The sequence below is a fragment of the Lissotriton vulgaris genome, chromosome 6 (genome assembly GCF_964263255.1).
Source record: "Lissotriton vulgaris chromosome 6, aLisVul1.2, whole genome shotgun sequence".
Classification (NCBI taxonomy): Eukaryota; Metazoa; Chordata; class Amphibia; order Caudata; family Salamandridae; genus Lissotriton; species Lissotriton vulgaris.
In genome coordinates this window covers 897341081-897363413 of record NC_141694.1, presented here as the reverse complement: position 1 = coordinate 897363413, position 22333 = coordinate 897341081, and the positions used below count along the sequence as shown (strand labels likewise).

General features: G+C 40.3%; 1 protein-coding gene across 1 annotated transcript in view; it reads left to right on the top strand.

Annotated features, from left to right (window-relative positions):
- ACOXL (acyl-CoA oxidase like) overlaps positions 1 to 22333 on the top strand; it is a 1104726-nt gene that overhangs the window by 253735 nt on the left and 828658 nt on the right. The gene's annotated exons all lie outside the window — the stretch shown is intronic.

Below are 22333 nucleotides of genomic sequence, written 5' to 3'. Positions count from 1 at the left end.
TAGTGTCCCCAGGGCTCGAAGGCCAACCTTACGTTGTACATGCCAAAAGCTGTGTGTGGCGTAGGTTTAGCAGCCTGCTGGGTGGTTGGCTGCACGGCCTGGCGGCAGGCAAGCCTTTGTGTGCAGCATGGAGTTGGCTATCTCCTGGTAGGTTGGCTACAGGTGTGACCAACCCCCGCTGTGCATTGCCAAAGGCCATCCGCAGTATGGGGTTGTGTCATGCCTGCCAAGTCGCGTTTACCAACAAAGATGGCCGCTTCGCATCGCGCATGTGCGAGGAGGTCAGCAACAGTCAAAAGGCCTGACTTCCCCTTAATGCGGTGCTTCACGCTTTAGTGTTTCGGCCTTTGCGTCGCGTCACTTCCCCCTCGCCGCGTTCACTCCCTGTTCGTGCATCTCTGTCCTGTTTGCGATACAAAAAACCTTCGTTGTTCCGGGTCAGGTATTCCTCCCTGTTTGCGTCCCCAATCTTGAGCACCTTGTCTCCCCCGATATTCGTTGCGCTGTGCTGCGCTTCAACACTCCCTTACTTGCCTCCGTCCTTAGTTTCTAGGGCGAACTCAGTGTTTCCCTCCCAGTTACCATTACTCAGTGCCGGCTATCTTCTCCATTGCCCACAGGGGTTGACCAGGCTGTTCCTCCCAGTTCTGCCCGCCGGCCGGACTTCTCGTTCCGTCGGTCGGCCGGACTTGGGTTGGGCAGGTAGGTCGGCTGCTCCTGAGGCATTGTGGTAGTTGTGGTCCGCATCAATCCTTTTTTCCTTTCCCTTATCCAATATTTACACCTTTTCTGGGACATCCATGAGGTTTTGGATCCTGGCACCAGTTACTGTCAGGAAAGCTTGAAGAACTGGTAAAAGCGCCTTGCGCTATATTTTATACTAGCAGCCCAGCCCGACGTTGTCCGGGTATGAATTGCTGCCGGCCAGTAGTATATTGTTTTGTAGGATTTCGTTTTGATAGGATTTCTTATCTGTGACAGGCCTGTGAAACGCTCCGATTCACAGTGCACTGCTGATGCACTTAAGAGTGCGCGTTCAGTAGTGTGTGAACTCGAGTTTCCCTACTTTATTTTTCCTTGCAATATTATATAGCGCAAACTCGACAACATGGCATGAGCACAATTTACATTACAGAAGAACACATTCATTTGTGGTAGGCACGGAGAGACAAAGAGATTTGTCTGGAATCACAGGATGTTGAGCTGATGCCGAGATTCGAACGTAGCTCCCCTGCTCTAAAGTTCGCAATTCTAGAACTTGTGGCGGGAGGTGTGTCTAAAAGTGTTTGTTGGTGCTGGCCATCAATGAGAGAGACCTGTGCATTTTTCAAATCAGTGGTGAAAAAATAGGAGTATGTTGCTGGAGATGTGGGCCGCCGTGCCACCAATGTACTTACCGGGGGAGGGTAAACACCCATTATTCCGCAACTTTCTTTCCGCATACCATCACTCCGCATACTTTCATTACGAAAGTACCATGACTCCGCAATGCCGTTATAACGCATGGCATTACATTTTATATGCTTTTACCACGGATACATTTACAACGAAATTCGTTGTAAATGCATGAATGGTAAAAGCATGTTTTTTTTATGTTTGGAAAAGGTAAGTATGGATATAGGGGTATATGTTTTGGGGAACTGAGGTATATGTTTTGGGGTGGTTGGGTATTTTAAGGGTTCAGATATAGTTTTGGGTTATGGGGTACAGGGGTAGTTTTAGGGTTTTGGGATAGGTATGAGTTTTGGGATAGGTATGGGTTTTGGGGTAGGTATGAGTTTTGGGGTAGGTATGGGTTTTGGGGTACAGGGGTATTTTTAGGGTTCAGGGCTAGGTTTGGATTTTGGGGTATAGGGGTATTTTTAGGGTTCAGGGGTAGATTTGGGTTTCGGGGTACAGGGATATTTTAAGGGTTCAGTGCTAGGTTTTGGTTTTGGGGTACAGGGGTATTTTTAGGGTTCAGGGCTAGGTTTGAATTTTGGGGTACAGGGGTATTTTAGGGTTCAGGGGTAGGTTTGGGGTACAGGGTTATTTTTAGGGTTCAGGGCTAGGTTTGGGTTTTGGGGTACAGTGGTATTTTTAGGGTTCAGGGCTAGGTTTGGGTTTTGGGGTACAGGGGTATTTTTAGGGTTCATGGGTAGGTTTGGGTTTTGAGGTACAGGGGTATTTATAGGGTTCAGGGCTAGGTTTGGGTTTTGGGGTACAGGGGTATTTATAGGGTTCAGGGCTAGGTTTGGGCTTTGGGATACAGGGGTATGTTTAGGGTTTAGGGATAGGTTTGGGTTTTGGGGTACAGGGTATATTTATAGGTTTAAGATGGGTTAGTGTTTAAGGGTATTGGGGTATTTTAAGGAGTAAGGGTGGGTTATGATTATGGGGTGCAGGGGTATTTAAAGGGAGCAGGGTGGGATTAGCACACAATATGAGACATGGCATTAAGGGCGGAACGTACCACACGCCCCTAGCGTTTGTCACGCCCCCAGCACACGCCTACAGCCCAACCCAAGGTTATTCTATATATATGTTTACCTAAGGAATTCTTGAAGTCTCCTAGAACCCTGGTAACTACAACTTGCTCACATGAGTATTCAAGGGACTGGACCTCAAACAATAATGACTCAATGGGTAAATGGCCTAAATGGGTAAAGAAAAAGATGTATGAATAGTGTGCCTAAGCAATGCTTATTTAGACTAGCACTACCGTACAGGTCTTGCCCTCTCCTGCAAGCCAGCGTGTTCTGAAAACATATTAAACAGACTAAGCTTACAGAAGTTTGAATATAGAGGTATCCATACTAATATAATAAAGAGAGAGCCCAAACCTTTGAGGCGGGTAATTTCAGTAACCACAGCACCAATCACAACACCCAATACAGCGTTGGAAAGGGCAGTTGCAGCAAAAGGACATAGGCTATGCAGACGCCAACCATATACATTTAAAAGGTAAAAGAACCATGCCAGCAAAGTAGTCCCTTGTGAGCGTGTCTGGGTTGGGCTGTAGGCGTGTGCTGGGGGTGTGACAAACGCTAGGGGCGTGTGGTACGTTCCGCCCTTAATGCCATGTCTCATATTGTGTGCTAATCCCACCCTGCTCCCTTTAAATACCCCTGCACCCCATAATCATAACCCACCGTACTCCTTAAAATACCCCAATACCCTTAAACACTAACCCATCTTAAACCTATAAATATACCCTGTACCCCAAAACCCAAACCTATCCCTAAACCCTAAAAATACCCCTGTATCCCAAAGCCCAAGCCTAGCCCTGAACCCTATAAATGCCCCTGTACCCCAAAACCCAAACCTAGCCCTGAACCCTATAAATACCCCTGTACCTCAAAACCCAAACCTACCCATGAACCCTAAAAATACCCCTGTACCCCAAAACCCAAACCTAGCCCTGAACCCTAAAAATACCACTGTACCCCAAAACCCAAACCTAGCCCTGAACTCTAAAAATAACCCTGTACCCCAAACCTACCCCTGAACCCTAAAATACCCCTGTACCCCAAAACTCAAACCTAGCCCTGAACCCTAAAAATACCCCTGTACCCCAAAACCTAGCCCTAAACCCTTAAAATATCCCTGTACCCCGAAACCCAAATCTACCCCTGAACCCTAAAAATACCCCTATACCCCAAAATCCAAACCTAGCTTTGAACCCTAAAAATACCCCTGTACCCCAAAACCCATACCTACCCCAAAACCTATACCTATCCCAAAACCCATACCTATCCATAAACCCTAAAACTACCCCTGTACCCCATCACCCAAAACTATATCTGAATCCTTAAAATACCCAACCACCCCAAAACATATACCTCAGTACCCCAAGACCTAGTTTCCATAGGAAATCCACAACATTCTATTTGGAATAACTTTGGTGCCGGTGGACGAATCTTCGTGAATTTCTCCAGGAAAATGGCCTGCACCGCTCTGCTCCTTCCCATACAGTTTGGGGGTGATTCGCCAAGTGGGGGCCGAGAAAAGAGGGGGGTCCCAAAACGTGTTTTCCCCATGCAATTTTCCATAGGGATCTTTAGCCAGGGCTACAGGCTGAACGGAATTGCACCAAATCTGGCAGAGAGGTAGAGTTTGTTTCGCAGATTGTGCTTTTTGTTAAATGGTGTAAATCCGTTTAGCAGTTCCTGAGAAAATCAAAAGTTAAATCATAGCGATATCTAGAGACAAAGTACAGCACGCGTACCAAAATCCGTACAATTACAAGCACGAGCTGCATGCTGATTGGATGTCAACTGTCTGTCAACACTCCAAACCAGGAAGTGTTGGCAGCCATCTTGTGCCTCGGTAGAACCGAGCCACAAGAAAACAGTACAACAAAGTTGAAAAAAAAAGGAAAGGGGGCAGTGTAGAAAGATCCTGACCTTCTAGGCCTGCTCAGGGGGTCCCACATGGATCTTTAGGCCCCCAATTTAAAAAAAAAAAATTGTGGGGTACGCGTGTAGGTAAAAAAAACTAGAAATACGTTTTATTCTTAATTAGCCTCCCGGGGGGCCAAATCTCGGGGACAATTTTTAGTACAGCACGCGTACCGTAATCCGTACAATTACGAGCACAAGCTGCATGCTGATTGGATGTCAACTGTCTGTCAACACTCCAAACCAGGAAGTGTTGGCAGCCATCTTGTGCCTCGGTAAAACTGAGCCACAAGAAAACAGTACAACAAAGTTGAAAAGGCCCCCTATTAAAAAAAAAAAAAAAAAAATTGCGGGGTACGCGTATAGGTAAAAAAACCTAGAAATACGTTTTATTCTTAATTAGCCTCCCGGGGGGGCCATATCCCGTGGGCAATTTTTATCTCTGAAGGGGCGCTTGTAAGGCCCCCTGCAGCCCCGGGAACCGCCACCCCCTCTGGTTTTAAAAAATATATATATATATATTTCCCACCTTCCTGGGTCAGTAATATGTAAAATGACCCCCCAGGGCTTTTTAATGTTGGGAGGGGGTCGCGCGGTCCCCCTCCTGGAGTCCTTGATGGCCATGGGACCACCGCCTCCCAGGGCCGGCTGCTGCAGTGTCTCGGGTGGTAGGGCGGGAGCGTCGCTGTTCCCACTTTACCACACTTTACCACGGCACACCGCTTTCCTATTTGAAAGAGAGAGCAAGTTATTCTGCTCTCTCTTTCAAGTAGGAAAGCAGATTATTTTTCGATAGAGAGAGCAGCATGTAAGCTTTTCTCTCTGACAAAGCAATGCCGGCTCTCGAAGGACGCCGGGAGGATCGTGGAGGCATTGGGGCTAAAAAACAGGGCCATATTATCAAGCATGGGCAATAAAATTATTGCCACTTTATCGGCAGGAAACTGACGATAAGGTGGCAATAATGGGCTTGATAATATGCTCTATGGAATTCCAATCGAAGCTCATGGTAGATGTGAAGGACATCTAACATGAGCTTCTATTGGAATTTCCTGCCGATAAAGCGGCGATAATTTTATCGGCCAGGCTTGATGATATGCCCCACAGTTCTTTTTGAGAACTAACTTTACTGGTGAAAAAAAGAGCTATATTTCTATGATAGTATGTGAAACTTTCCGTTTTTTTTCGTGCACCAGTTGTACTCTCTATGCATGAGCAGCCTTGTTTCCAAGCCCATGGTTCTTTCTTTTTCTTTAAGTTCGCCAAGCAAAGCTGTCCTCATTACAGGTATTAAATTTGCCGCTTTCTTTTCCCGGGCCGTGTGTGTCATCCGCTGCTATACTTTTGTAATATATTAATAATCATATTGCCGAGGCACCAAACGTTGATTACATACTCCGTCCTCCGCCATCTTAGTAGTTTTCCTCCGTTTTATTTTATACCTGTTACTTTCATTTTACCCACAGCCTATCTTGTCTGCGATCGATGAGATGTCCTGTGTTTGTCCTTGGCCTCCGATGTTATCAGACTTGGTCACACGTATACCTAAAAAGTCATTTGAAGCACGTAAGCCACAGCCATTACAACGTGTGTCCGTCACCAGAAAGCCATTATTATGCTTATGCCTTTATCATGGGTGGTAAATGTATATGGCTAACGACATACTCGTGCTCCCATCATTATCATCGCAGGTTATTCACCCGCTCAGTGCTTTGGGCACCACTAACTCAGTGACCAAAGAGGCCACGCATGTAGTAGTGGGCCCCCTTGTTCGGTAGTTTGGGAACAACTCTAAAATGGCGTTGAACATGTGCACCCCGTCTTTTTTATACATAGGGTCACGTGTGTAGTGACGGATGTGCTGGATAGGTGTGGTGTGGGTGTATACCAGCCATGAGAGAGTTTTTGTCGATCTGACAACTAGGCCTGCAACTAAGAAATCACTACAATGGAAATCTGGGCTTTGTACTGTTGTTGTGTTTTTCTGGTAGCGTACGCACAGTAAGGCTGTACTAACGTATTCAGTCTTGATTAATTTACCACCTCCCCCAGGGGCTTTTAATGGTTGGGAGAGGGATCAATAATTGTGTTGACTTTTCTTCTTTAGTGTGCAGTGCTATATTGTTTTATAAAATGTATAAGTCTTCAAACTATCTTTACTCTTACGACGTACGTGCGATATTTCCGTAATTAATTTAAAAGTAATATACGCTTTTTTAAAGTTTTAAAAAACTATTTTCATGATTATCCCAGATGTCTTCTTTTAATATGTACATTAAATACATAAATATATATTTTTGAACAATTAGAATCTTTTGCGGAGTACGTGTACGGGGCGCTGTATATGACGTCACGCGTGATATATACATATATATATATATATATCTTTTTTTTAAACGCAGGGTACGCGTTTTTGGCGAAAAAGAACAAAAACGCGAAGCCCGCTTTATTCTTAATTAGCCTCCAGGCGGGCCAAATCTCTGGGGCAATTTGTTTTTCATAATGGGGGGCCTAGAGGATCTCCCCTGCGTGGGAATTGCTACCCCCCGGATCATTAACTATATGTATGCGGGGGGGCTCATGGCCCCCTGGAGTTCCGGGGACCGCCTTCTCCACCACTCGATTCCCCCCTCCCACCTCCGGGGCCTCTTTTTATAAAAATAAAACTGTGCAAAGGGGTTGCAAATGTGGTATTTTGGTTTTGTTTCTGTCTTGTAGAGGATCCAAGGTAAATTAACGTTTTTTTGTACAGCTACTACCTTTCTGCTTGTTACCATAGTAACAGTTCATGGATCACTTGCGTGAGTACAGAGGTTAGAAGTTCATCATAATATGTTGCTAATTGAAATAGTTACTGTGCTGGAGATTTATATATATTTTTTTCATAGGAACCGTTAGTCGTAGAGGAAGTCTGTGGAAAAGTTTTATTAAGGATTCCTTCCTGTTCGGGGAGTATTAGGGTAACGTGCTCCAAGCGGGGCTTTTCGAAGTTTAATGTTCATTGGCTGTAAAGTATTAAAAGTAGAAGTATTAGCAGTCATTCCTTGCTCGTCTTTGGAACAACATGGACATTTTATTGGCTAAAGTGTTCAGAACACAAGCTTGCTCCTTATTGGGTGGGAACAGTTCACTGTTGTCAGTGATATTGTGATGCATTTTCCAAAGGAGTATGGGGAAAGAAAGTAGTAGAGGGCAGGTTAGGAACACTATTAACTGTGTACAGTGCCCATAAGGTGGTGGAGAGGAATTATGAGGTAAACAATGTTTTATATATGTTTCAACGGCTATTAATTTAATTGCCGTGTGGTGTATAAATCACGGCGGAAAAATTACAGTGTCTTGCGCTGTTTTCTTTTATCAAGTCTGTAGGTGACATACTTCTTAGTAGTACTATTTACTTGTAATGTGGTGTTTACTTGCCTGATGAAGAGGTGTTGTTGCGCAGCAAAAAATTCAGTCTAGGTTTGAAACAGTTTTTTAAGCAAATAGAAATAAACTTTCTTCAGAAACTGTCGCAGTATATATGAAAGGGGTGACAATTAAAAATGGAATTTCATAAAATATCAGTGAAGCTTGGCTATATACTTCTTTTTTGTGCTACAGTTTGGAAAAGTGTTGCCCCACATTCTTGTTGATGTAAGAGGGCATCAGTTACTTTTAGATAAAGTAGAATAGAAGTGCTACCACAAACACTCCCGCACTACATTATCTCCGATCAAGAGAACAAGTAAAACAATAAAATATAAATTGTTTCATATTACATAGAAATACATGCATTATTATTTTTAAAATTTGTATTCTGTACAATTCAGAAACGTGCTGTTGTAGTGTTTACAAGTTGCAGACTGTTCCACTAATAAATCACATACTCACCAAAGAATATATAGAATGTTACTCTTATAATATATAGTACAGGTCCTATATATTCTATAGGGAGAAGGTGAGTAGGAATCAAAAATAAGAATGGAAATTAGAAAACAACATTCAGAAATGTAGGGTTTATGAAATATTTAAAGTAACAAAGTAAGCATGATAGCTATATTTTAATATATATAAAAATATCTGATCAAGTACTTATAAATATTTCATAATCATATTACAGATGGCGCTGAAAAATCTCCCATTCCTCTTCTGTAGCAATAGGACAATCTATTATAATATAACAATTGATACCATTGTTACAGTAAAAAGAAAAGGAAAATAAAGTTATATATTTAACAGAACATCCATAATGAAATAGTTTCGAGCTGTAATTATTTACTGAACTTCTTTTCTCTGGGAGGTGAAAAAATTAGATCTTCGTGGCGACGGGTCATAAACTCCTCTGAGATCATGACGGTGAGAATAATATGTATATATTCTCACAGCATATGATCACAAGGGGAAAATAGACTGAAAGCCGCAAGCTGGTAACGTTGCTTACTTATCGTTACTGTTTGTAACGACGGATTGTGAATTCCGCTAGGATCACTAAGTCTGTTAATGTTATAATATACATATTAACAGTATGTTATCTCTAGGGGAAAACATAATAACAAGTGTATCATTGTGACGTTGATTGTAAATGTTTAGGGTTTGCGTTGACGTGTTAGCAACACCTCTCGAGCGAAGTACAGTATCAATATTATAATATAAAAAGTCACTATATATAAGGTAAAAGGAGCCAGAAAAGGAGTAATATTTGTTATAATATATCTGTTTCTAAGAACAAGCTGCTGACGTTACAGAGAAAAAGCGAAAAACATGCAATAACATTTTTTTCTACATATAAATTTTTAAATATTGACAAATAGTCACAATTTATAACTAAGTACTATGCCTATGCCATCTTGAAACAACGTACAAGTCCGGAATATGTTTGTTGACGCAAAAAGAGAATCCGATGCTAGAGAACAGAACCTGCAACAGAGATTGGCAATTCAGAAAGAACTCGGGAAAACGAAACTAATTGCACAGTAGGTGTGGTTTATATAGTTTTTTGTTGTTTAGTAGTCTATGGAAGGAAGATGTGGCTCCGCCTATGTAGATGGCACATTTTGCAGTATACACGTGCTCACGTTCTGTTTTCCGTCTGCACGTGTTCGGAAAAGTTACAAACTGTGACGCTGTAAAGGTTTCGATTTTGATAGTAACACGTATAAGGTATTATTATCTGCATACGTTGGAGAGTTTAAAAAGTGTTACTCGGTAAAATGTGTTCTTTACATTTTCATGATTAAAAGCATCTAAATAGAAGACGAATAAAAAAATATCGTTATCATTAGAAGAAAAAAAAAAGGTTTAATATTTGTTATCTTTATGGTTCCTAATTTAAAAAATGCTAGCATTTGTAAATCGTAATCCTACCCTCGGAAAGGTGTGCTGGCGCTTGGGACTTTGGGAAGGTTATTAAATAATAAATGCTCTTTTCTATGCACCTGTAGACTTGGGTTTTAAACTTTCAATTGCCTAGTCTGTATCTTTAGACTTCCTCCAAACATTTTGGTACTGCTATTTTAGTATTGTAGTGAGCCACTCAGCAGTATGTGTTTATGTATACACTGTTCTAAAAGTGAAGCTGCTGTACATTGTGCCAGACACTCTCCTTGCAGAATTGTAATAATTCAGCCAGTACCCAAGTAGTCATGGTGCAAAGTGGGGCTTGGGGCATGGACTGCTTCAAACTCCTATACACTATGTATGCAGACTTCTATGCATGGGCAAACTTGTATTTTATGGCTTTTATCATCCAGTCTATATTCTTACACTTCCAGCAAACTCTTTGTGATTGCTGATTCAGTATTGTAGTGAAGTATTCAGCAGAATGCCCTTATGTATGCACTGTGCTAAAAATGAAGCTCTTTTAAATTCAGACAGACACTCTCCTTGCAGAACTGTAATTATCCAGTCAGTACTCCAGTAATCATAGTGCAAAGTAGGCCTCAGGCCATGTACTGCTTTAAACCTGTATAGAGTATGCATGCACTCTTCTATGTAGCTGCACATTTGTTTTTTATACATTCAATTGTCCAGTCTGTATCATTAGACTTTCACAATAACTCTCACTCTACTGTTTCAATATTGTAGTGAGCCATTCAGCAGTATTTCCTTATATATGTACTGTGGTAAAACTGAAGCTCTTATAAATTCAGTCATGCACTCTGTTTGCAGAACTGTAATCATGCAGTCAGTACCCAAGTAATTATGGAGCAAAGTAGGCCTTAGTATATGGACTGCTTCAAACTCCTATTTACTATGCATGTACTGTTCTATGCACCTGCAAATTTACCTTTTATATTTTGAATTCCCCAGTCTCTATCCTTACACTTCCACCAAACACTCTGTCATTCCTGTTATAGTTTTGTAGTGACTCATTGATCAGTGTGTAGTAATCCATTCACTACATTCAAACAGTAATCAGCAGATGTACAATAAGTGGTACATTCCCAGAGATATGGCAGTCATTGTGCACTGTGATATCAGCACAAAGGATGCACCGTATTTACAATGTAGTGTATTATGGAGCAATAACGGCACAGATATGTGATGTATTTGTGTTGTGAAGGTGGTGCATTGCTTGACTTGCGTTCCAAGTGCAACACAGCTCCAGCAATGCTCTTGGGGTTCTATGCTCACAAAGCTGTGTCAATCCTTACACCTGTTTCAATCTTATAGATTTCACTCAGTCACTTTTATGAGGTGTTCTATGCTAGAACACCTCCACTCCCTCCCCCCCGCCCCCTCCCTGCGCAGGAAAGTCTCTTTCTGGCGCAGGGCTTTAGAATATGATGCACCTTCGATATGCATCACATTGTAAATATCAGGCACTATGGCATATCTTTTGCAACACCGCTGTATCACAAAAGTGACGGAAAAGATGTGTAAAAGAGGTACAAGGGGGTTGTAAATCCGCTCCTAACACATACAAATTCACCCAGGCAGTTTCACTAGCAGTGCAAATTGAAGTATAGACTTCTAACATATTTATATGGCTATGTTACACTGAGGTAAACACGGTATAAATTTATACTGTAGCACTCCCTTATAGTTTTGCACTTTCACATTCACCATACACTACTAATTCATTTGTTCATTTATGCAGTACACATTGATTCTGACAAAGTTGTACACACTAATATAGAAATATAGTTATTTTTAAGCCAGTGGAGGTAGTACTGAAAATAAGTGTTTTTTTTTTCTTTTTAGTTTTCTATTTTGTTTGTATTTTTTCAGCACGTTTTTAGTTTTTTTTTTTTAAACCCAAAAAATTAAACTGGAAACAAATAAACTGGGGAACAGGAAGAAAAAAGAAAAAAAAATATTATTGTTTTGGGCAACGGTGCTCTTCTTTGCTCTTCACAATGAGGTGAATAGACTGCTCACTGTAACAAAGGAGTTCTCTGCAAAATTTACAATGAATTGTAAGGTCTGCAAACTGAGACACAATAATAGGATGCGGACTGCTCGGAGGAGGTGGTGGTGGTGCAGTTGAGGTAGAAGAAACTGCAGGTTCAGGGTTCTCCTGGAACCTTTGTATTGCCATCTTTCCATAATTATTTGGATGCAAAATTTTGACATGGCAAACCTTTGAGGCTGTCCCGAAAGAGTACTTTCTAGTGGGGTCAGCCCTGGAAAGTGTAACCTCACAGATCTTGCACGTTACTTTCGGTACATTCACCTTTTTCTGTCCCTCCGGAAATGAAGAAAACTTCCAAATGAAAGCTTCTTTTCTCTTTTTCTGAGGTGGCTCAGTAACAAAATCTTCCTTAGAGGAATGTACTGATGAAGTCTCAACAAGAGCAGCCATTGTAGAGTTTGGTTGTAAAAGACTACAGCTCCACAGAATAGATGTTTTTCCTGGGAAAGTCAAAGTAGGATGATCAAAATAAGAGGGGTCTTTCAACAGTTGGAATAGGAAGTATTATGAGCCAATCAAAACTCTCCTTTTATGGTCACATGACTTTGCGTACGCTTACAGTGCTCTTACGGTGCTCTTAAGATGCAAGTACGTATGACGTACCTCTGCGAATTGCGTAATTGCTTTTAAAAGTAATAATCGCTTATTAAAAGCTTTAAAAAACTATTTTCATGATTGTCCTAGATAATGTCTTCCCTTAATATGTACATTAAATACATAAATATATGTTTTTGAACAATTAGAAACTTTTGCGCCGTACGCTTACGGGGCGCCGTATATGATGTCACGCAGAAGCGTTGATGCGATGCGCAAGGTCAAAGCGTATCCGTAATAAGTGCGCGGCTACACGCAGAGGACCATTTACCGTACAAAGTGTGGTGCGATCACTGTACGCGTACGGTGCGATTACCCAAAAAAATATGAAAAAGGAATTATACAGATTTTAATTGTAAAAAATGGAGAATTTTTTTATATAAAAAAAATTGGGGTTTTGTTATTATTTTACATTAAGAATAGGAAATATAATTTAAAAAATAAAATAAATATAAATATTTTTAATAAAAATGTAAGAAATTAGTATAAAAGAAAGAAATATAATAATTTATACATTTAAAAATTATCATTTACTAAACCTTTGAAATTCACTGAAAAAAACCATAGGTTTCAGCCACGTTATAGTTAGGAATTAGCATTTTAAAAACCTTGCAAATTCACAGAAAAAAACATAGGTTTCACACATGTTATAGTTAGCTGCAGATTTCCCTCTTACAAAACCATTGAAATTTCCCCGTTATAGTTAGTTAAGCTAACTATAACGTGCGCGCCCGCAATGCACTGCTGATGACGTCACATACTACATCACTCATGACATGGTCAGTGACATTACTCATGACATCACTGATGACATCTCAAATGGCATCACTGATGACATCACTGATGACATCATCCTTGTGAAAGAGTGGCAGACCTCCTCTCACCCTAATATAACCTTTGATACACACATTCAAAAATAGAACCTAAAATGTTCTAAAAAGTGGAGATACCAATACCAGTTAGAACAACATATTCAGTAATTCCAAAATCTACATACACATCCACTCATTCACCAATAGTTCTATATAATCACTCATACATGTACTCACTCATCATATGTACTCATACACCTATACATCCTGTTACACACCTACACTTATACATAGAGTTATTCACACATATACTCACAGATGCAAATAAACTATCAACCATTCATTTACTTGCATATACAGCTCTACACACACCCACTACACTTATTTCTACAGAAACGTACACATACTTACTCTCTTAAACAATCAGTTATAGAAACACATACTTATTTATACAGGAACTCTTCCAATCTGGCACTGTCATATATCCTTACTTATATACATCAATACTCACATATACTAGTTTAAAACATGTAAAACATAGACTGTGGAACCAGCACCCATCAACAAAAATTTACAATAATAGTTAGTGTCCTTCAATCAATAGTTCAAGTCCATTTCAAATGAACAGGTCCGAACTTGATAGTCGTGTATTTTCAATACTTTATTGTGTTTTTCAACAGTAGAAAAAAATGGTCCAATTCACAGCAGATGTTCTTTTCTTAGCCAACGCGTTTCGTCTCATCAACTGAGACTTCTTCAGGGCTAAAAAACATACAAGATTCCTTTATAAATTCACTTCTATATACATACACATAATATTTACAAAAAGACATTTCAACATCTATATACAAAAGGTTTTTTCTCTAAGACAAACTAAATCAGTCCAAGTTATTCCAAATACAAGGTGGACTGTATTGGTTCCTTTTAAAAACAAAGCTCATCTTTACATTTAAAAAAATGTATTCCATACTTGGGACATGAATGATTTTCAGCACAAAACTTACATGTCATTTTCTAAAATAAGCATCAGAGAAGAGAACATTGCGACAAATTGGAAACAAACATTATATGTGGATTGCAAATTAACCACGTGTTAAAAACCATACCTCAAACACCTGTCTTTGTAGAATATAGTGTGAGCAGGAAAGTTTCATTGGTTCACGCATACTTTGGAAAGGTCTGAAAGTGTATATAAGTTATATTAAAATAATGAGTCTTATCACAGGTTTTGTAATCACAAAATCAATGTTACAGTGATTTATCTAACGAGCATATTTACGATTTCAAAAGTTAATATTTGCATGTTTGTCCCAAAATAATATACTTTTAAAGATGTCGAGAGAAGACAAAAAATGTGCACAAGCATATATACAAACAAGTAAACCAGATTTCAAAGTGCAACTTTTCTATCATGTAATCCTATGTGGAATCAGAGAACTCATGGCCTAAGAGACAAGAATCTGTCTTCTACCCAAAACACTATGGACATACCTTCCCAATATGGATTGTATTATTTTTATTACAAATGACGTTTATTTTTGTATTGGATAAGATTCTCTTATTATTCCAGAAAGTTCTATTGTAAAGGAATCATCCTAAATCGCCTAAATATAGAAATAGCGATTGCAATCTAGCACAGATATAAAAATAGCGATTGCAATCTAGCACAGATATACACCAGCCATACATTTAACATTATCAAGATAAAAAAGCACAGCTGATATGGAAAAATGTTATTGAGCCATGTAAAACTGTTGTTGAAAACATATTGAGAAAGCAACTACATCTAAATGCTATAGGAAGCAAAAGTACCTGTCAAATCCGATGAATATTCAGAAGGGACTGTTAACAAAAGAGAAAATATAAACATCTATCAATGTGTAATAGTGAAAATAGAAATAAAACAACCTGGTATCATAAATAATTTCCCTGAAATCAACTTAGGTAGATGGACAGTTTCTTATAGGTTATGGTTCGAAAATATCTCAGTTCTTTGCAGGTTTTGAAAAAACGATCATGTATACCTGGCCAGAAACTCAAGGAGATTGTTGGACACATTTTATATAATATAGGGCATAGTATTATGAAGCCTTAATCTAAAAGAACGTTCAGTCCAAGGGGAAACCTTTCTCATTGCGCTCACTCAAAGCCCATAAAGGCTGTCGGCCAACTAGTGACTGTTTGCTCACTCACATAGAGCAGCCTAGTATGGTGAGAATCATTTAATCAACAATTCTAAACTATACGAGTTTAGAAGTGTAAGGTGAGTTCTACAATCCAAAAGCAACGGCTTGCGAAAAATTAATAAGCAGCTATGCAAATCATGCAGCGTTATATTCTAAAACGGCACTGAATGTAGCCCTCGTTAGATCCATGGGAAAGCCGATCAATATAAACCGACCCAAAAACCCACATAAATTGTCGGACATCTTGTAAAGGCTTGTTAATCAACACAGTGCCCCCATAGAGTTAAAAGGACATGGGAAAACGCTTAAGAATAGTATTAAATCCAAAAAATCAAGGAAGATAACTGAATTACAGCAACAATATGTGCAAAGGAGAACAGAATAAAATTAAATTAAAATCTGTCCTCGTAATATTATGGTAGAGCCTTTAGTCAAACTTACCCAGAAAACGGCATGGTGACCTGCGAAAACGAGCGGTGTGAGGTTTAGCAGTAACGAATAGCTAATGGGAAAACCACTGGTTTATATAGGGGATTAAATGAGTTGATTGATTAAACCTGTGAGACACGAGTTCTCGAACACGCAAAACCGGAAATGAATATCGGTATGGGTTATAAAGAGTAAACCCAGCGGCCATCTTGTAACGTCAATTTTGCGGATTTGTATCATTCGTTTTACTTAATTATATTAAACGAAAGAAATGTAAAGAGGAAAAAATGAAAAAAGAAGGCAAGCCGAATGAAAAAGAATTCCAACACGTAATAATTGAAAACAAAAAATGAAAGATTCCTTTAAATTCAAAATGCCTCGATTTAACGAAAGATAATAACAAGAAATCCTATATTCTATTGGTGTACATGAATTGGTCTTCATATAATCAAAATATATATCGTTAGACGGAGTTGTGACAACTATAGTGGGTAAATGAAAAGGATGCACGGCATTTTGAGATATCCCTGTTATAGTTAGTTAAGCTAACTATAACGTGCGCGCCCGCAATGCACCGCTGATGACGTCACATACTACATCACTCATGACATGGTCAGTGACATTACTCATGACATCACTGATGACATCTCAAATGACATCACTGATGACATCATCCTTGTGAAAGAGTGGCAGACCTCCTCTCACCCTAATATAACCTTTAATTTAATTTAATTTGCGTGTTTATATAGCGCTAGAATCACTCCCGGGGGAGTATCTCCGCGCTTCGACCGCTGCGAAACCCTTCCTGGCTTCCCTGAGAGATGGTCCCTTAATGGGTATCTCCAGGGTGAGACCAGGCATCCCCGGCGGTCTGGTGGGGCCGTTAGTGAAGATGAGGCAAGCTAATGCCCAGAGTTGCCGAGTGTGATCGCTGATCAGAGTGGGCACCGAGGCGAGAGAATTATCGAGTCCGCTGACCCTGGTCCAGAAACCTGCCGCGCCGGGAATCGAACCCTGGTCCCGGGCCGTCCTCTGCTCTCGGGTCTGCCGCCTCTAACCAGTGAGCCACACTACCTCACTAACCTTTGGTACACACATTCAAAAATAGAACCTAAAATGTTCTAAAAAGTGGAGATACCAATACCAGTTAGAATAACCTATTCAGTAATTCCAAAATCTACATACACATCCACTCATTCACCAATAGTTCTATATAAGCACTCTTACATGTACTCACTCATCATATGTACTCATACACCTATACATCCTGTTACACACCTACACTTATACATAGAGTTATTCACACATATACTCACAGATGCAAATAAACTATCAACCATCCATTTACTTGCATATACAGCTCTACACACACCACTACACTTATTTCTACAGAAACGTACACATACTTACTCTCTTAAACAATCAGTTATAGAAACACATACTTATTTATACAGGAACTCTTCCAATCTGTCACTGTCATATATCCTTACTTATATACATCAATACTCACATATACTAGTTTAAAACATATGTACTTACTCATAAAGACACTATTGAGGCAGTCATTCACTCACTAATACACCCATACACACAATCATCCACCCATACAGTCCTGCACACATGCTGTCTTCAAAACACATACAGTGAGTCAGTCATTCATGCATCTGTGTGCTAAGTAATAACCCCCACCAAACCATACAGACACTCAAAAAAACAACTAATAACCCATATAAACACTCATGTAGGTACTTATTAACCCATGCAGACACTTATACACAAAGTGAGACACTGATATTGATATTTACATATTGAAACATTACTCGCTAATACATGTATTCACTAAGATTTACTTAATAAGTCAGTTATACAATCAATTTTACAAACAAAAACATTTAGACACCTATTTACCCATTTATTCTTTCATCGACCTGGAAATATACATATATAAAACATATTAAATTTCAGAAAAACACACATTCACTGGATGATGTCATCAGTGATGTCATCAGTTATGTCATTTGAGATGTCATCAGTGAGGTCATGAGTGATGTCACTGACCATGTCATGAGTGATGTAGTATGTGACGTCATCAGCAGTGCATTGCGGGCGCGCGAGTTATAGTTAGCTGAACTAACTATAACGGGGGAATTTCAATGCTTTTGAAATCTGTAGCTAACTATAACATGTGTGAAACCTATGTTTTTTTCAGTGAATAACAGCAGAGGACTTTCCAGAGTAAGGGAGGGAATGTGCTTTTGCGTGCAGGTTGCAGAGGCATAACCAAAAGACTACAAACAGAAGTGGGATACAATCATGGCCATTCACTGGCGACATTAGATTTTACACATTTATGGTCTTTTTAGAACTTCACATTAATATTTACATTTCTACCTAGTTACATGGTAATTTAAATGAGAGGTGGATGTTGCGTTTAGGATCATACGTTATATAAGAATGGATATAGCACCACAGAAAATCTGTTAAATCCCATCCTTCTCTCTGACACAAAGGTGAGAAGAACTAATTCTCCAAGCATTTAATTACATGTATCTACTGCCGTCTTACACAATATTGGCAATTTTGATCCATACATGAGTCAAGCTCGTAATCTTTCTCTGATAGACCCACAGAGGATCTCTTATTTCGATTAAGACCAACATCTTCATTCTTTTTAGTGCCTCCGCGAAAAAGAATACGTATGTATGTTATGGCTTCTACAAGACAATGTACCAAGAGGCATGTTGTCTCAATCATGAGATGATTTCTGTATTTTTTCACTTGAGGTAAAAATGTAAGTCTAAACATTCAACTTCTAGGCAAAAGGAGATGGTAAAGAGTCATTTATCCAAAGATCATTTCTTTTTTTAGAATGCCAGTGCTTGAGCACACAGCAACAGAAAAAAAGACTAATACACTATCAGAAAACTCCAGTTAGCTTTGTGTTTGGACACCTGGATGTCACTCCTACAGATATTGGCCCCTGGACCCAGTGGAAAACCTCCCTCACAAACTATGGGCATCGGAGAGGCTCCGTTACCTGCAGGTGCGGCACTGGGCTCTCAGTGACCATGTGCGCCCTTCGGCGAACAGACACCTAACGCCCTACGAATGTTGGTTGATTACGCGCCAGACAGACATGAAACTGATTTTGGACCTTTACAAGATGCTCCAGAGCAAACACACTTATACCTACAGCGCTGGCAGGGTGCGATGGGAGCAGGAGTTGGGGAGGACACTTACTCACAAAGACTGGGAGGAGATATATTATAGAGTGCGGCATTCAGCGTATTGCATGGGGCTCACTGACACCCATCACCAAGGTGGCGACCTATTGGTACTATACCCCTGAGCGCCTCAACGAGATGGATCCTGCCAAGGACGCCCTGTGTTGGCGAGGTTGCGGTCAGGTGGGCACGTTGGTGCATTTGCTCTGGGACTGCACATTGCTCACGGGGTACTGGAAACAGATTCTGGACGACGTAGATTCCCACTTTGACGCAGAGATTCCCTGTTTCTCTTGGTACGTTCTTCTGGGACTCCCCAATCCTTTGACTTACCCGCTGCGTTCCCGTAGAGGCCGATTGAAAGCCATTGCCCTGGGTTCAGCGATGCAGAATATATTGGTACTCTGGCGCTCGACCCAAGTCCCCACATACCATGGGTGGCTTCACCGCCTCTGGATGGTGCTTGGCGTGGAAAAACTCTCATCAAGAGTAGAGGAGGGCGTTAAATACGCTGAATTGTGGCAACCATTCCTGTCGCTGTTGGCTTCTGAGTTTCTGGAGGTTACTTGCCCCAGGTATCTCCGACTGCTGCGCCTTACGGAAACAGGCTGAGGGGGGCATGGGCAGGGACTGTTGGGATGGAGTGGGTGTGGTCGCCAGGTTAACAGTGTGCGGTGGACATTGACCATGGGGAGGGGGGGAAGGGGGAGTTGGGGGAGGGTGGGGGGTAATGGGTTGGGCTTGTTTGGGGGGTGGGTTCTTCCTTTTGGGGCTCCTTTTTCTTGTTTGTAATAATTGACAAGTTTGCATGCGTGCCCAAGGCCGGTGGAAGGAATTCAATGCTGGTGTCCTTTCACGTGAAGGTTGGAGAGGTTGCTTCATGGGATCGGCTAGGATTGGCGGCCTATGACGGCCTTTTTTCGATGAGACTGTTAGAGTGCAGCCCTCTTACCGCCTTGCTCCTTGCTTAAAGACGCGGCCGGGCCTGTAAGGGTTGTAGGCGGCCTGCTGTGTTTAATTTCTGACACTCCCTTAGGATTTTTGCTTTGCTGTGCAACTGATTCTTCTACGTCGGTCCGCTGGGTTGTAGGCGAATTTGATTGTGGTTTTTTCTCATGCCTAGTATTTTGTCAATAAAACAAATTTAATACTAAAAATATCCCATCAGTAGCATAAGAAGTAGAAATTCCACAAATGAAGGAAAGGGTGCAGTACCAGAGGCTGTTACTAGGTGTCCCCGTGGAGTTGTAAAGGGACCTCTATTAGCCACATAAAGTACTGCACTGTTAATTCAACTATAAAGAGAAAGATTGCTGCTGAGCATATGTTCTCATTTGTTTTTATTGGAAGTAGGATTTTTGTTAGCTTCCACTTTAAAAATGCATCGTTGTTGTTTATTTATTTTTGTTTGTGAAATTATGTTAAATAAACAACAATAGTGCATTTTTAAAACGCAGGCTAACAAAATTTCACTCACAATAAAAACAAGTCAAAACGTATGCGCAACTGTAATTTATGTATTTATATTTGCATTAAGGGTGCAGTACTATACAACTCCACAGGGATACCTAGTAACAGCTGGCAGTACTGCACATTTCCTCGAGACCTATTATGCTAATAGAATTGCGCAGTGGCACAAGGAACGAGAGCTAAAAGAATATTTGAGCTTGTGTAGCATTTGCGTCACACAGCGCTTTAACTTAATATGTTTAAAGCTAAAGCAGGTCATGCTGCGAATGCTGTTAAAGTAACTAAATAGAAATCAATGACATGTGTCCGCCATGTTTAAAGTGAATATAATTACGGGGAGCATGAATAAGAGTGATCATTTGTTATTGACTTTTGAAGCCTTTGCTGTACGCCGCGCTTAAACTTTGTATGTTTTAAGGTAAAGCGTGCTGTGCTGTTAATACTAGAAAAGTAAATAAATAGAAAAGAAAGGCGGGCTGCTGCCATGTTCACAGCTAGTGTCAACAACGATGATACGGCAGCTGTCCGCCTTTTTTCTATTTATTTACTTTTGTAGCAATCGCTACACGGCGCGCTATAACTTTAAACATGTGAAGCAAAAGCATGGCGTGCCGCGAATGCTACAAAAGTAAATGAATAAATAAGAAAGACGGCGGCCACCCGTATTTCTTTTGTATTTATTTACTTTTGTAGCAATTGCGGCATGCCGTGCTTTAGCTTTAAACGTGTGAATGTAAATGAAGTAAATAAATAGAAAAGAAAGCTTAAAGCCCATATTCTGAATATAGTAAATAAATAGAAAAGAAAAACAGGGCGGGCATATATATAAATATTAACAAGCAGGAGGGCGAAGGAGACGGGAGCTGCAGGCCGAAGACAAGGTTTGTGTGGCGGGAAGGAGGCAGTTGTGCCTGCACTCCAGCTACGTTGAAGAATTTTTAAAGAAAAAAGTGCTAAGAAAGTGAAAATAAAACATACAGAATAAAGTCACATGTAAGAGGAGCTGTCCTTCTGGAAGGTCACAACTGAAGAGAAAGAGGTACTAAAGAGGGAGAAGGAGGGACTATTAAACAAATAAACCAATTAAATAAAAACAATTCTAAAAGACACTGACAAGAGCCAATAAAATACATAGGCGGAGCTTGAAGCCCATTTCCTTAATACAGCATGTCTCGAAGAGACAGCACAAGCGCTGCCTAGGCGAGATCTGACAAGTAGCTGCTGCTATTGAACCACCAAACGGCTTCACACCGCTAGAAAGACTGATGGTTTTCCTGCTGCTCTTTTTAAGATGGCTATATACCCGTTTACAGAAGACTCGTTTTATATGATAAATTCTAGACTTCAAACATGCATACATACCCATGGACCTACTGTGAGGATCTGGCTTATTGGCTATAACACTAAGGCTTATTTTTAGAAAGTATTTGTTGTAGTGTAACAGTCCCATTAGTATGGCTTGATGCCAAATTCAGAGCAAACTTAACAAGGTTATTTATCCTCTTACTTTATTATCACAAGACATGCCAACTGTACAGTAGTCAAAGAAAAGCGGACTCTTGCACAATGCTGCTTGCAGGTCTGTTTAAAAAGAACATTGCCAAAATGCAGAAATGCTAAATAGTGTGACTGGATTTGTCAGTCCATCTAAGAGTAGATTCCCTAACAATCTGATCTAGAAATACCGACCCAGACCTATCTCCATTCATTTAAAAGCATTAATTGTCTTTATATTTATCATCATCATCATAAAAAAAACATTTACGGGTATGTGCAGCTATTAACACCTTGGCTGCTAGGTGTTTTCCCCCCCTGTGCTGGAAATTACTCTTCTGCTGTAATC